The following is a 15108-nucleotide window of genomic DNA, read 5'->3' on the forward strand; positions in this document are numbered from 1 at the left end:
ACCAAAGATCAGTAGCTATATTGGCAACATGACAACAAGTTGGATGCTGACTGATGTATGTTGTCAAAGCAACCATCTAGTCTGCTTCATCATAAGAAAAGGGTTTTATAAAGAAAAGGAAAGAAAGAGTGAAGTGCTGGCTACTTGATTTGTAAATGAACAGTAAGATTCCCCCTGGGGTAGTCCCCTGAGGCAAACTCCTTTTTATCTACCTAAGCAAAGTAAAGGGTCAAGAGGTTTAGATAAGAGTAAACTTTACATTTCTTTAAATGTGGGGTAAAGATGGCTGTCCTAATTTATTACTAACCTTTGGTCCTTTTTAGGTTTTAGTAAACAGTCTTGAGTAACAGGCACTTGTCTATTTGTAACAACTATATTTCTTTTTTTCTGTCATATGTTAATTTCTGATTTGGGAAAATAATGTTTCTTGTTTGTGTGCGGAGGGGCTCACCAAATGATGCTCTGGGATCAGTCCTGGCTCTGTGCACAGGGATCACTCCTGGCAGTGCTCAAGAGATCTGACTTGGTGATGGGAGTCAAAGTCTAGTTCAAGACAAGTTTCTCATTCCTGTCCTATTTTCCCAGTCCCAGGTAAGGTAATGTTGTGTAAATAGTGCAAAAAATAGAATAGTGTAAATAGGATATTACACTATTCTCTCCCATCCCTGATGCATTTTCAAGATTTAGGCTATTTGCTTTGTTCTTAGAAGAGTTAGTTTTTGTTCTATATTAGTGACTTGGACTGGAACGATAGCACAGTGGGTAGGACATTTACTTTGAATGCTGCTGACACAGGTTCAATTCCTTCATCCCTTTCAGAGAGCCAGGCAAGCTACCAAAAGTATCCCGCCCACATGGCAGAGCCTGGCAAGCTACCCTTGGCGTATTCGATATGCCGAAACAGTAACAACAAGTCTCACAATGGAGATGTTACTGGTGCCCGCTCGAGCAAATCGAGGAACAACTCACCTATGTACACTCAAACACATTATATAGCCCATGTGTTAATTTTCTTTGTGTTAAGTATATTCCCAGTTCCCTTGTTGAAGAAGGCTTGCAGTCCTAAATTTAGAGAAGAAAGGCTAAACTACTTTTAATGTTAGTAGCAAAATTTATGTTCCTGAATCACGCCCACAATAATCAAGTGTGTAAAGGTAATGCGCTCTTGTTTTAAACTGTGTTTTTAAGAAATAGACTGTAAGAGAAAATAATTGAGTGAAAACCCCTTTTTGAAGGAATTTCAGGAAGCATGTTTAAGGGCAGAAACTGTAAGCTAGGGAAAGCAAAGTAGCTGATACACTAGGTTTCAGCAAGTGACTACTGGGGCTGTTGGATATTCATTCCCAGCAGGTATTCGAAACTCCATGAAAAACCATAACTTGGGGCAAGAGATATCACGAGGTTAAGGTTAAGGCACTTGCCATACCTTTGCCATCCCAGGTTTGATGATCCCTGAGCACAGAACCATGAGTTAACTCTGAGAATCACCAGGAATGCACTCTCCTAAATAAAAAAAAAAAAAAAAAATTAAAAATGTATCTTAGTCATGTCAAATGAATCCATTGAGGAAGGTATTTCATTTATTCACCAAGTCCATGAATTGTTAGTTAAGGGCTGCCCACAAGAATATTAAACAAATTATATTAATTTATATAGTAAAATTATGTGGGCTGGAGCGATAGCACAGAGGTAGGGCATTCGCCTTTCATTCTGCTGACCCGTGTTCGATTCCTCCGTCCCTCTCAGAGAGCCCGGCAAGCTACCGAGAGTATTGCGCTCACACGGCAGAGCCTGGTAAGCTACGCTACCCGTGGCATATTGGATATGCCAAAAACAGTACCAACAAGTCTCACAATGATAGACGTTACTGGTGCCCACTCACACAAATCGATGAGCAACAGGATGACAGTGACAGTGACAGTTAAATTATGTAATGAATAAGTATTAAACAAATATCAAATCAATCTCTTGCCCTTCAAGGAAAAGCCGTGAGTGGGAAAGTGGGTCTATGCAAAGGCAGGCAGCAATTGACTTGAGTAAAAGGGATAAGATAGATGGTCTGAGATGAACACTGATGGGTCCTGCACACCCTAAGGTCTCAACCTCCATTAGTATCCATGACCCGTATTGTAGCTAATATTTAGCATACGCATTTTGACAGGCACCCGTTTCAGGTTTAATCTCACTTTAAACCAGCTGTCAACTGCCAAGTTAAAGATTTCTAGTCACATGTTGACAAGGAGCTTTTCAAATGCTTTCCAATGTTATGCTTTCTAGACATGAAAAATAAGAATATATATATTAAAGAAGATATATTTAAAGAAAATATAAATATATACAAAGAATATATATTTAAAGACACATGCAGTGGTTAGTAATGCTCACATCTGGCAAACATCTTATGGTGCCCCAAAATGGGATTATTAAAAAAAAAAAAATGCATTTGCCTCTTTTTCTCCAGCCTCTCCTCTGCTAATGCACTAGAAAATTCCAATTTGAAAAGTTTATACAATTCTGAATTCTGCATATGATAACTACCTTCATAGGACTGCATCTCACATTTTGGAATCCTTGACTACCACCTGAAGTTTTTATTAAAACACATATTCACCAGACATATTTTCTGGGGAACTTGATCCCGTTGTCTAAGTGAGGTTGCACACTCTCCAATTCTAATAAGATTTGCTGGATATTTTTTTACTAATGGGTCTTCAACGCATTTCAGGAATATCATGCAGCATTGTTCAAGGATATTGACATTTTAATTAAAATCTTAAAAAATTGTAAACAATCTTTATCTGTTTTGCACCCTAAAGTATATGAATAAACAACCTAGAGTAAGTCAGATTATAATAATTTAAATAGGGAAAGAAATTAAAATATTAATATTTTAAGTCAGTCTTCCCTCAGATTTTGACTTCCACCTCATCACAACTGTCATGGGAACAGTATGCAGATATACCCTGTGCAGGTAACACCCAAAGAGGAACTGGTGACTGTTAGGCAGATAAGACCATATAAGCTGTCACTTGTTGCAATGAACTCCACTATTTGTGTATTTATTTAATTCTATATCTGTGTATTTCCCCCATTTGTAGTATTTTAACTTGCTTAAATTTAAATTGAAAAGATCATATAAACTCAAATACATAGCAAATATTTATTACAACAATCTGCTACTTTTTTTTCCGACTTTATAGTAAGCATATTAGGCTTTATTGAAAATTTCCCATTATCACTTAGGAGAATCTTATCTTTGATAGTTTTCAGATGCAACTATTGTAAAACATAAAAAGAAAGGCAGCAGTTTAGGACTTATTTTTCATGCAATTTCTTTCTTAGCCTCCAAACATAGAAAACACAACATGCAACATGACTGTTTTTGTTTTTACATATTAAAGTTTGTGAATTGGAAGATACGGTTTATAGTTTCATCACAATGGGAATTTATTTTATTCCATAGATCTTTTTCCCTCAAAGTAGGGATTTCATTCATTTTTGTTGGTTAGTATCACTGTTATCACTGTCATCCCGTTGCTCATCGATTTGCTCAAGTGGCACTGTAACGTCTCCATTGTAAGACTTGCTGTTACTGTTTTTGGCATATTGAATATGCCATGGGTAGCTTGCCAGGCTCTGCTATGCTATATGCTTGGTAGCTTGCTGGGCTCTCCGAGAGGGGCGGAGGAATCAAACCTGGATTGGCCACATGCAAGTCAAGTGCCCTACCCACTGTGCTAAGGCTCTTCTGATCTATGAAAGTACAGCTTCAAACCTTAGAGCTTTACATTATAAAGTTTTGGTTAACATTATGATTGAATGTTTAAGAAATGTGACAGCCATGTTAGCATTTGAACACTCCTGTTCCAGTATGTTGAGAAATGAAATGGGACACTTTCTTCCAGACTAAGAGAAATTTCTTCCTACATGAAGACATTGAATAATTGTAGCTAATTAGTTTATAAATCATGCTAAAGAAACTTTAGGGTAATACACCTAATAATAGATTTTAAACTTTTTGTTTGGTGAAAAGATTCTCTATAATATATTCAAATGCATCATGAACTGTGCATGTAATGCATCATTTATATTTACATCCTAACAGATTATAATAATTATGTTTCAAATTTTAATTAGCATATATATTGAGTTTTAATTATTATTAGTAGGCATTTTTATATATTTAATGTTTTTTTGTTAATATAACACAGTGGGTAGGTTGTTTGCCTTGCACATGGTAGACCCAAGTTTGATTCCTCCATCCCTCTTGAAGACCCCGGCAAGCACAGCAGAGCCTGGCAAGTACCAATGGTATATTCAATATGCCAAAAACAGTAAAAACTATGAAGCTGGAGTGATAGCACAGCAGATAGGGTGTTTGCCTTACACACTGCCGACCCAGGTTTGATTACAGCATCCGATATGGTCCCCCGAACACCACCAGGAATAATTCCTGAGTGCATGAGTCAGGAGTAACCCCTGTGCAACTCGGGGCATAACCCAAAAAGAAACAAAAAAACAACAGTAGCAACTAGTCCCATGATGGAGACTTTACTGGTGCCTACTCCAGCAAATCAATGAACAAAGGGATGACAGTGTACAGACAGTGCTAAAATTCAGAGGGCTGATCAGGTAGTACAGCAGGTAAGGTTACAGTTTTATAACAGTTCCTACAAATTACTGATAACAATTCAACATATTTCATTTTTATGAATAAGAGTTTTAACAGTCATCTATAGTATTATATGCTGAAACTAGCCCCAGCAAAATGCAAACAGTAAAGTCTGATCATCAACATGAGTGTATGATACTTTTATTATTATTAAAAACTAATAGTTAAAATGAGCTCATAAGGGCTGGCCTTGTACAATATGATTGATCCTTATAAGAAAAGAATATTAGGACACAGACATTTACTGTAGGTATGCTTTCTAATGACTAAGAAAATGGGTGACCCTTTGCTTGTCAGAGAGGCATCAGGAACAAGTTGTCAATCTCCTTTATCTGACTAAGCCTTTTAACTGCTACCATTGTAAGAAAATTCTTTTTTGTTTTGTTTTGTTTTCTTTCTTTTTTTTTTTTTTTGGAGGCCATAAGCAAGGTTGCTCAGGGACTAGCTCTAATTCTACTTCAGGCAAACCTCTGGTGGATTCACCAGGCTTGGTGATGAGACTCAAACCAGGGTTGAAAACATGCAAGCCTTAACACCTACAGCAAGCATTTTTTTGGCTCAAACAATTAATTTCTAGTTCTTGCTTGAGATACTTCTGAGATTTGCTGCAGTCTTACAAAACTAATACATATACATAATAATCTTTGAAATATATATATATTCATTACCTTAATATGCTACTCTATATCATCATTAAAACTTATGAATATCTCTTACTGTTGCTAAAACAAATTTTATTAAAATATTAGCAATTAAATAATGAATATAATTTTTATACAAACTTTCTTATACACATATATATTTCTTTAGAAATCACGAATCATGAAATCCCCGTTATTCGTCGATTTCTCGAGCAGGCTCAGTAACCTCTCCATTTGTCCTTCCCTGAGATCTTAGAAGTCTCTCTCTACTTGGTCCTCTAAATGATGTTGCACTGGAGGCTCTTTCAGGGTCTGGGGAATGAGATCCAGCTTGTTACTGGATTTAGCATATGAATACACCATGGGAAGCTTGCAAGGCTGTCCCCTGTGGGCAGGAAACTCTTAGAAGCTTGCCAGTTTCTCCCAGAGGGAGAAGTAGGCTACAGGATATCCCTTCTGAGAGCTTGCTTTTAAGTCTCTCTCTGGATGTTGGCCATTGATGGGATTACACACACCTGGGTTCCTCTGCAGATACCTTCATGCATGAGGCCTGTCCGAACATGTGGAGAGGGGACTCCAGCATGGCTGTAGCTAGGTTCCGGTGGTCTTCGGCTGCCGGGAGCTCTGCTCTGGATGAGGAGGGAAGCTGGAGCCCATCCCCTCCGAGGGGACCCGGGGAAGATGGCCAGGCGTGCGGGCAAGAGACTCTCTGTTTAGAAACATTTGTTTAGAAATAAATATGTATAATATATAAATAATTTCAAGAGACATGGACGGATTGCTTCCTAAAATGTCAATGACAAATGACATGTTATTTGCCAAGTTTATCTTTCATTTTAAAAAATATACTAATAAATTTCCAAATACTACTGTTTAGCTGAAAATTCTTCATATTTTCTAGTCATTTAATTTCTTATTGCAGTTGACTTTTACATTAAAATGCTACACAGCTGTTGTTGTTGTTATTGGCTTTGTTTTTTGTTTTCATTTCTTCTTGACAAAAAATGCTGAGAGGAAATCAGGGCTAAAAGTTAAAAACAGGAGCCTGGGAGAAGGTGTCTAGAAGTCTAGATTATCACAGTAGGTTCTTCTCTTTGCTCCATATAGAGAAAGAAATTGAGCACCTGCTATTAATAAACAATTGTATCCTTTATAATCATATATTTTGTGGACCCTATAGATTTCATTTTTAAAAATAAAAGCCGATACCTTATTTTAGATATCAATTTTGCAAGTCACAGAAAGTTGAATATATTGTACGGCAGGAGATTAGTGTTGTGCAGCAATAATAAGTAGGTAATTTACTATTAAATCTATTCGGTGGTAACATGAATTTTCAGAGCAATAACTATAAAGTTATTTATGTAGGTTTATTATGCAAAACAGCACTTTGTGGTTTGAATTATCACCTAGAAAATTAAGCTACAATCTAATGGTTTTCACTGACATTTAATTTCAAGTAACTGATTACAGTATTACACTCTATTATATTTTTGAGCACATTGTAGTTTTGTGGTATTATAAATAATGTATTTTCTCATAGTTGTAAGAATCTCTAACTATTCTGTAGCATATATGTGTGCATCTATTTTATATTAACATAATATATGGCAGATTATATAATAACTACCTTATTATATATTTATTGTTAAGATATTTATTATGTACTTAAGTTAAAATAATTTGACATTACCAGTAAAATACTTCTACATTACTATCTTATAATCAATGAAAAGGGAAAGTTCTATTATATGTGCATTGCACAAAAAATGCTATCTGACAATTTCATTTTCAGTAAAATACAAAACATATTCCAAAAATTATTATGGCATTAATTAAATTATACCACAATTAAATTAATTTTAAAAATATAATTAGTTTGGCATTTCAATAGTGTGATATACATCTTAATTATGGTGATATCATTTTAATCAGATATATGTGTTTTATTAATTGAACAAAGCACATTATTATGTTTAAAGTAATGATGATTAGATTGTTCAGGATGGGAGATGTGTACTGAAAACAGACAAAGGACCAAACATGATGACCTTTCATTATCTGTAATCCATATTGCAAACCTTAATACCCAGAAGTAGAGAGAGAGTAAGAGGGCAATTGTCTGCCATAGAGGCAGGGGGAGGGATGGGATGGGGGAGAAGGAGGGATATTGGAGACATTGGTGGTGGAAAATGTGCACTGGTGGAGAGATGGGTTTTCAATCATTGTATGACTGAAACTCAAAACATGAAAGATTTGTAACTGTAGCTCTTGGTGATTCAGCCAAAACTAAATAAATAAACATATATGCAATAAAAAAGTAATATTTATTTTTCAGACTTGTAGGAAAAAATCTATAAAAACTGTGTTATATTAAAATTGAATTTACATAGCTCTTTATAGCTATTATGTTCATATTCATTAAAATTTGCATATTGTTAGATAACACATCATCAGCATAGTAGATTTGAATCTGTCTAAAACTATGATTGATTAAATACTGCTTTTATATATTTTGGTAAAGCAATGCTTTATTGAATATTTTCATCAGTATGTGATTTTTCTATATCACCTTAATATTTCATCATCATTTTTATTGTTCAGAGCATCCTTTATTTAAAAGTGTTATAGATATTTCAAAGAGAAAAAATATGTATAATTGTTCCAAAGCACATATTTAATAATTGGTATTGGGATGATTTTTCATTTATATTTTGCTTTGGGAAACTGAAAATTACCTAATGAAAATAATTATAAACTGATTATGAAAATTTCTGAGTTTATATCTGTGATTAAATAGATATTTATGATTAAACAGCTATTATTAAGTGAGTCAACAAAAATTACAAGTCGGAAATCTAGTATAAAGTTACATAATGCTGACTCAGTAATCCCCATGGCTAGTAAAAATAAAATGAATAATGTGACTAAAATATCTATATTTATATCCAAAAATTGTAAAAGGGAAATTATCATTTTAGCTATAGTATAATATGACAAAATTTTTATAACATGAAATATTTTTAATCCATGATGCCAAAACATAAAATCCATTAACTTTACACAAATGAAATGCAAAATATAAATCTGACTCTTAAATGTCTATATAAAATGTATAAACATTAACAGTTTTCTGCCACCAGGGGACAGAGATGTATTACAGTTGGTAAGGTATATGTCTTGCCAATTCCACATATGGGCTCTATCCCTGGACCACACAGGATTCCCTGAGCATGGTTGGAGTAATCACTAAGCACAGAACCAAGTGTAAGCTAAGTACAACTGAGCATGTATATACAGGACTTGGCCAATGACATTGTATGAGAACATTTTTTAAATATCTACTTTCTACTATTTATTATGTATAAATTATTAATTTGAAATGGCTGAGGTTAGAAGCAGATGCAAACTAAATGTATCAGGAAAATGTTTGCTATTCAAACTCTTTATTATCATAACATTAAAAAACTTGAATAACAAGTGAAATACACAAAAGTCAGGAAAAGTAGGAGTAACCATATGTGGGATTTTATTGAGCATCAATACAAAATGTTTAATACTACTCTTCATGATTCTTTTTTTTGGGGTATAAATGTCTTCCAATACATTATGTAAGATAATTTTATTAATGGATCATGAAAAAATATGTAAAGTTATATATATGTATATATATAAAGAGAGAAGATAAACTTTCATTGGGAAGTATAAAACAGCTAAAAGCAAATGAGATATAATAGTGGGTGATGTACATATCTTGCATGTGTAGGAATCTTATTTCTTATTTTCTTTTTATGCTGATTTTTATTTTTTTTTTTACTTTTTAAGGCAATACCTGACAGTTCTCAGGGCTTATCCTGAAAAATATAACATGTTTTCTAATGCTAAATTTCTGTGTGCAAAATGGCAATAATAATATCAGGGAAATAAATCACAAAAACACAATACATTTGTTGTTAGAGAAAAATTTAATCATTAATATGCCACAAAAATAACTTCTGGAGGTAAAATTTTAATTAGCTGATATGAGGTACTCTCCAACTCTTTATGTTTCTATCAGGTAGGTTTGATTTCAGTGTAGTTCTCAGTGAAAATATCTTAGTGTTCAGCTGGCCACAGTTATACAATGCAGGAAAATTATCCCCTTCACTAGCATGTATTAAGAACCTATTTATGTGAGCCATTTTGTTCTTGGTGCTACAAACTACTTAATGAAAATAATATAAGGTTCCAAATATTGTTCTTGTCTTCTGTGCAGCCATGGAAGGTAATTAATATTTTAGCAAGACTGCATTGAGCCATAAAACAATGAATAGAAGCATTTTTATTTTTGCTTGGCTTCTTACAAAATAATGTATGCTTATTAGAGCTGAAAATACAGGATTGCACAAACATATAAAGTATAAAATTTATCATAATCTTGTCACCCAGAAGCAGGCATAGTTAATATATTTCCATGTTAGTTTATTTTTCTTTTTATTCTGTTCATTTTTTTATTTAGAATAAGAGTGAATATTTTATCATAAACATTATCCATCTAGTTAGCTTTCACAATACATTCTATGTAAGATATATTTCTTGAAGCGAATATGTAGTTTTAAATTTGCAAACAAGGGTCACTTGGAGATTCAATTCAAGCTGAAGACTTGTTCACCCAGGTTAGATTCTGAGATCTGTCTCCACCATCTGACTGTATAAGTTTGTACAGTTTTTTTTTTCAGTCTTCTGTTTCTAGTGTCTTATTTATATGCTATGCATACTTATATACTATATGGAATAAAAAAAGTGTTTGTCTCTCTTAGGCCTGCTAAAAAATGAAACTAAATCATGTATAGCTCTTGAAATATGTAGTAAATTAATTAAAATACTTTACGGTTTATTTTCAGGTGCTTACTTTGTGTTTCCAAGGACTCTCCAGAACCTGTGAGCATTCTCTTCAGAAAAAAGCACACCAGTATAAAACAAATCACATAGTGTTATGTGTGTATAAAAATGCCTATAGTAAGTTAAATTAATGAAACCTTAGAATATCAGAATTCTACCTTCTTATTTATTTGTTAATTAGTTCATGGGAGGGAGACAGAGATACACACAGTTATACTAAGAGCTTACTCCGGGCAGGTTTGGGAGAACATTTGGGTTACTAGGAATAGATCCCATATCAGCTGCATGCAAGACAAATGGCCAATTCTGTTTTTAACAACATACAGAAAATTCAGAAGAGGAGAAAAAAATAAAAATAATAATCAAATCTGAGTGCACAAAAACAATAGCCAAATGCTTTGGAATCAGGAGCTCTTGCTTTTATTTTATCTGGGGTTGGGGGAGGGCGTAATAGGGCATAATGTCTTAAATGAAGGCATCTTAATTCTTCTTCTGAGATATTTGGCTTGTCATTTCCATCAATGCAAATTTATGTCATCCAAGTAGTTAGAGGCTCTAGGGAAGGAAGATTATACTATTCTAAAATTGTCATAATGATTTCATTAATTTTGGGCCTCCTCCTTTATTATACTCTTCTGACTTTATAGAGTAGCAAAGACATCTTCTTTCTTGCTGTTAGAGGCATGTTAGGTTCCAGTATCTGTTAAGTAGATCAGAATGCTCATATCCTGTCTTCATAAAGTGATTTTATTAGGAAGTCATCTAAATTCCTATCTCTATTTTTCTCTCACTCAGTTTCACTTGCTATCTCGTTATCACAGTACTTTTTCTCTGTTGGATGGAGACTCATTCTTTCACACTACCATTTGGGAATGCCAGAAATTTTTCAATAAAACGAAATCCACTTATATAGTTCCAGATGATGTTTAAAAGTGCCTTAACTATGGAACCACTTTTAGTACCAAAGAAACACCATGAAATGTGTGTGTTTGTTTATGTGTGTGTGTGTGTGTGTGTGTAATTGCTGAAAGATCCCTAAACATTTTCTCAATTACATGCTCTATGTTATGGATTCATATTTTTTGGTATAATTTACCAAATAAGGTATTTAAATTGTAGCATTTAAACGAGTGTGCAAACTAATAATATATCTTATATGAACTATATCAGCCACTGACAATTTCCAATTAGGGTTATTTGAGATTTCTGAACAACACATCTAACCAAGACCTATCACCACACTAAATTTGTCTTTTAAAATAATTGTTAATAATTGTTAGTAGGAATGCAGACATAGTACAACTGGTAGGATGATTGTTTTGCACATGGCTGTCCCATGTTCAATCCCTGGTACTCAATATGACCTCTTGAGCCAAGAGTGATCCCTGAGTACATAACCAGGAACAAACGCTGAGAACTTCCAGGTGTGGCCCCCAAACAGAAACAAAAACAACACAACACTCTTGTAAGTGCAATCTAGGAAATTTATTTGACTGAAAACAATTCATTTTGCAGTATATCTTCACGTAATCATTTTAAGCCTGCGTTTTATGAAATATCTTAAAATTTTGAAGTTTGGTTATGTTATCCTTTCATCTGCTAAGAATACAAATCTCTACAGGAATGGAATTTAATCTAGTCTAACTTTGATTTGTTGAGATTAAATTGCTAAGATATTTCGTTGAGTAGCATTACAGAAAAGCCTTTTATGTAGAAATATAAAAGCTATAGAAAATTTCGACAATGTGCTCTTTTTACTTAATATCACTAGAGTGTATCTACTGAGGTTTCAATACTTATGAGACAGACAATTATATTTATTATATTTATAATGATATACATTAGCTTATTACCATTACTAACTACTGCATTTCTGTTATATATAATGCTGTTTTATGGTGATGTTGTATGGTGAATATATTGATCGAAAATACAATTTCTTTTAGAAGAATATCTAACCCTAAAAATGTCCCACCAGGCCCATAAACGGCTCTTCTGCTCCTGAATGACCATGATCCTTGAGGCACACAAACCAATTTTGGAACCCAGCGGCTTTTGTCAGAAATGCTTCTAGACTGTGAACTAAACTATGGCCCTTTGCCAACCTGGGATGGAAAAAATTTAGTCCCTTGGCCTTTCTCTTCGGCAGCAGCATGGCAACTGCCATCTTTCAGAGCCTATTGGACAGACGTACGAGTTTGCAGTTATGGGGCACGTGGGAAATCTCAGGATGGGCGGAGTGGAACCAGACCTGTTCCCGCCCAGAGGAGACCCCGAGCGGCTGCTCATGAATGGCTCCTCCGCTCCTGAACAGCCGTGATCCCAGAGCCACACAAACCAATTTCAGAACCCAGTGGCTTCTGGCAGAAATCCCTCTGTACTTGATTACTAAAATACCAGAAATCCAATGAAGACATCATATGCTCTTCATTATCAGCAACAGAAAACAAATTATCAAATGATGCCTTTCAACAGGTCTGATTGTTGGAGAAAAATTCAAAATAATAATAGTGGGTTTTCTGTTGAAACATTCAATTTAATCAAAGTAAAGAGAGAGTAAAGTGAAAATCATCTGCCACACAGGCAGGGGCGTGGGATGAGGTGTATACTGGGGTTCTTGGTGGTGGAACATGTGCACTGGTAAAGGGATGGGTGTTTGATCATTGTATCACTGAGACTTAAACCTGAAAGCTTTGTAACTTGTTCTCATGGTGATTCAATTAAAAAAAAAAATTCCACATGCTAGAGGGCACTGTTATCAGTGTGCATGTGACTTCATGAAGTCATTTTCTAGTTGATAGATTAAGCTGTCTCTGATGCACAATGCAAAACATTAGCATTAAATCAAGATCATGGTATACTGCTTTAACTTACCCTTAAAAATTTCCTGTTTGTTTGTGTGTAGAATACAATGGATAGTGAAACTTCATGTACCATTAACGAAACTAAGAAATATAAATTCAGAAGCTATCTATTGGAAATTATCCTTTCATTTGCTTCTATTAATGATGTAATTAATTTCTAGGTATCAGCCTATTATAGTGGTTATGATTACTTACTGCAGACTATGGTTCAGAAAGTGGGATTCCCATGCCACATTATCAGAATACACAATTTGTTTTAAACCACATGAATGAAAAATGTTTAATACTAGTGTTTCTGTTGGGAAGATTTTCTGTTTTTCTTCCTAGTCACAGATTTCATAGTATAGAAAATGAAATATACTGAATTGTTATCAGCAATTTGTAGGAAATATTATAAATTCAGTCAGGAGTATTTCCTGAGCAATACCAGGTATACTTCCCTTACAAAAGAAAATGAAGCTAAACCTTCACAGTATGCAACTTTAAGAAGCCATGTTGTGTTATTATCTACATATTCTGTTTGTAGTCACATTATTTTTGAATGATTCTCTCCAAATGTGGTTAATTGCAGGGATTTTCTAAACTAACCACACTAAAAAATAACTGTATTTTTCATTAAGTAAAATATCCAACAGTCTTTAAAGACACAGGATTATTGGGTATACTAACTAGTAAAGTTGTTTAGAGGTAAACATATATCTTTTATTGTTGGTTGCAGTTGGAATCTGAAAAACAGAAAATTAATCTGCTGAAGTTATAAAACCTTGATAACAAAATAAAATATCTCTTTTTAAAATTTCTTGGGTGTTTCAGTCATTTTTCACTATAATATGTAAGACTAAGAATACTCTTAGTGATCAACTTTGAATTGCTGTGTAAAAGGGAAGACTTTTCCTTCAGATTTTTAAGATATATTATTGTTCACTATGCCCTAATTTAAGTGTGGGAATTAGTGGTTAATCTAGTTTATGTTCCCAATTTTTTTTGAATTCTATAAAAATAGGCTATTTCTAAGAGTGTTAAAAATAGATCTGCCATGTGATTCACCAAATCCACTTTAGGCATACAAAGAACGTGAGATACTAATTTGACAAGTGCATGCTCTGTATTGTACTTCTATTTACAATAGCCAAACTCTGACCTGAGGATAATATAGTCATTAGGGTGCTTACCTTGATCAACACATACCCTTGGTATCCCATTTGGTCCTCTGAGCCAGTCAAGAATTATTCTAGAATACAAAGACAGTATGACCACTGAGAACTATCACCTATGACCCAGAAGCAAAAACCACTAAACAAACAAACAAACAAACAAAAAAGAACAAGACGAAGACTTGCCTTTTGCAGCAACCTAAATAAACTGAAGAGTGCCATGTTAAGGGAAACTGGTCCAAATTATAAAAGTAGATTTCAAATGACTTCATTTATGTGTGGGATACAGAGAAGCAAAGCAAGAGAATTCACAAAACTGAATGGAAACAAATCCCTGAGTACTGTAACAGAGAAAAGGGCAGAAGAAGGTTATCAAAGTTTGCACAAAGGTCCAATAAACTGTGTAGGGAATTGTACTTTGGTGGTGACTTTAGTTTGGAGAGATTTGACAAGATTTGGAAGAGCTTCAAAGTCATGTAAACAAATATGACATCAAAAACTCAAAAGAAAGGCATGTAAACCAGTGAGTAGGAAACAATTTTTTCACAGTACTTTGAATTAAATGTTTTCAGAAAACATCATCATCTTTAAATCTCTATCACTAAAATGATAAAAAGCAGAAAAAATAATATTTAAATAGTTGAAATAATATTGCTTTGGATGACTGATATATTGGTAAATATGGAATAGGTAAAATTTTAATTAGACTCAAGTGATATTTCTGAGGAAAAATCATTGTTTGCATGAATTAACTTAAAATGTTGCACAATGGTTTAAACTTTTCAATTAAGGAATATTAATAAATTCTGGAGATCTAGTGTATGGCATCCTATGTGTATAATAAGTGCAATAGAAACTTTTATATGATCTAATATTATTTACACAGTTTCTTAAAA

This window comes from Sorex araneus, chromosome 1, assembly GCF_027595985.1.
Source record: "Sorex araneus isolate mSorAra2 chromosome 1, mSorAra2.pri, whole genome shotgun sequence".
NCBI lineage: Eukaryota > Metazoa > Chordata > Mammalia > Eulipotyphla > Soricidae > Sorex > Sorex araneus.